General features: G+C 39.9%; 2 non-coding genes across 2 annotated transcripts; both read left to right on the forward strand.

The window, feature by feature from the left end:
• Positions 1-329: 329 nt before the first annotated feature.
• On the forward strand, positions 330-413 carry TRNAL-CAG (transfer RNA leucine (anticodon CAG)). Its single transcript has one exon. It is a non-coding gene; the product is annotated as a tRNA-Leu (tRNA).
• A 972-nt stretch (positions 414-1385) lies between these two features.
• TRNAL-CAG (transfer RNA leucine (anticodon CAG)) lies at positions 1386-1469 on the forward strand. Its single transcript has one exon. It is a non-coding gene; the product is annotated as a tRNA-Leu (tRNA).
• The last annotated feature ends 1031 nt before the right edge of the window (positions 1470-2500 follow it).

Below are 2500 nucleotides of genomic sequence, written 5' to 3' on the forward strand. Positions count from 1 at the left end.
TAAGTCCTGTGGGAACACGAGTTGGCAGAGGGCATTATTAGACACCCACGGCTAATATTTGGCATTATGATAGCCATACAATCAGTAAGGATGATGCAAGCTGATCTCAGAGAACATGGTACGCAACCTTATGCAAGGAATTCTCCCTTAGAATTACTTGACAGACAAAAAAACAACAACAACAGCAAACTGAAATCAACATAAATGCTTAACATGAACTTTGTGCAGCAGCAAGATCAAAAGGATATTAGAAAATAACGAGGAACTCGTTAGACTGATGAAAAAGGGATGAAAATTAAGGATTATTGGGTCATGCAAGGCAGCAAGGAGTCAGGATGGCCGAGCGGTCCAAGGCGCTGCGTTCAGGTCGCAGTCCGGTCTTCCGGGCGTGGGTTCAAATCCCACTCCTGACAGCGTCCTTATAACCTATAACACCTTACATCTGATCCCATAAGAAAAGCAAAGGAATTATTTTGTATCTCGATTGTAAGAATTGATTAATCACAATTATGAAATCGTACCTTAAAAGATTTAACGTGAATTTTATTGTCATTAATGATGTCATCAAAACCAATATTATCATGAGTCGTTCGCTTTATAAATTTGGAGTCATTATACCCAATTAATTCACAGTGGGACTGCGTACATGACGAATAAGTAAAGTGTTACTCTTGCTTATATTCGAACCATCAGTCAAGCTCCACCCGTCACCGTTCTTCTCTCGGCTGCCCAACATGAAATCCAAGGGACTATATATATATATATATATATATATATATATATATATATATATATATATATATATATATATATGTGTGTGTGTGTGTGTGTGTGTGTATGTATGTATGTATGCATGGGTATGTGTGTGTTTATATATATATATATATATATATATATATATATATATATACATATATATATATATATATATATATATACATATATATATATACATACATACATACATACATACATACATATATATATATATATATATATATATACATATATATATACATATAGACTATATATACACGTGTTTATGTGTGTGTGTGTGTGTGTATGTGTGTACAGTGAACCAGTCCTGGGAATATCAGGAAAATATTTTTTATGGCAACCGGAAGGCTAGTGGCATAATTCAAATACATGTGGTGTCGATGATGGTGCTCAGAACACATTACATCAATACTATTGATAATGCTAGATGATGGGCTACACACTTGCCACACATTCGCAATGTAGTGACTATAATTATTTTCCCATTCGTCAGACATATCTCGGAATATATATTTTCCTCACACTAGTCTCTTGAATATGTACTTCAGAATCCCAAAAGATCAGGTACTAAACAATATAAACATAAATAATTTACTATGACCTTACTCCTTAAGATGGCCGAGTGGTCCAAGGCGCTGGGTTCAGGTCGCAGTCCGGTCTTCCGGGCGTGGGTTCGAATCCCACTCCTGACAGAACCTTCACTAAATGAGCTTAAATCTTAGTCCCAAGTGTATAAAATATGTGCATAAGCTGCGTTACAACTCCAATTGGGAAATTATTTTTTTGACTTTTTGAAAAGCAATTGGTAAGTGTAAAAGAAAAATATTCTTGCTAAGTTATATATATAGTGTACTCATCTACTTTGATTCACAACTGTGGATAGAAAATCTCGTGGAAGAGTGGGATGAGTTCGAATGGATGAGTTCGAATGGATGAGTTCGAATGGATGGGTTGGAATGGATGGGTTCGAATGGATGAGTTCGAATGGATGGGTTCGAATGGATGGGTTGGAATGGATGGGTTGGAATGGATGAGTTCGAATGGATGGGTTCGAATGGATGGGTTCGAATGGATGGGTTCGAATGGATGGGTTGGAATGGATGGGTTGGAATGGATGGGTTGGAATGGATGGGTTCGAATGGATGGGTTCGAATGGATGGGTTCGAATGGATGGGTTCGAATGGATGGGTTCGAATGGATGGGTTCGAATGGATGGGTTCGAATGGATGGGTTGGAATGGATGGGTTGGAATGGATGGGTTCGAATGGATGGGTTCGAATGGATGGGTTGGAATGGATGGGTTCGAATGGATGGGTTCGAATGGACGGGTTCGAATGGATGGGTTGGAATGGGTGGGTTGGAATGTATGGGTTGGAATGGATGGGTGGGAATGGGTGGGTTCGAATGGACGGGTTCGAATGGATGGGTTCGAATGAACGGGTTCGAATGGACGGGTTGGAATGGATGGGTTTGAATGGATGGGTTCGAATGGATGGGTTGGAATGGATGGGTTGGAATGGATGAGTTGGAATGGATGGGTTCGAATGGATGAGTTCGAATGGATGAGTTCGAATGGATGGGTTCGAATGGATGGGTTGGAATGGATGGGTTCGAATGGATGAGTTCGAATGGATGGGTTCCAATGGATGGGTTCCAATGGAGGGGTTCGAAACGGCTTGTTTGAATCCCAGTCGTGATACGAGATTTTTCAGGGCCCGCCTCC

The sequence above is a fragment of the Penaeus japonicus genome, unplaced genomic scaffold, assembly GCF_977035675.1.
Source record: "Penaeus japonicus unplaced genomic scaffold, GWHDUDI00000001_assembly GWHDUDI00000040, whole genome shotgun sequence".
Taxonomy (NCBI): Eukaryota; Metazoa; Arthropoda; class Malacostraca; order Decapoda; family Penaeidae; genus Penaeus; species Penaeus japonicus.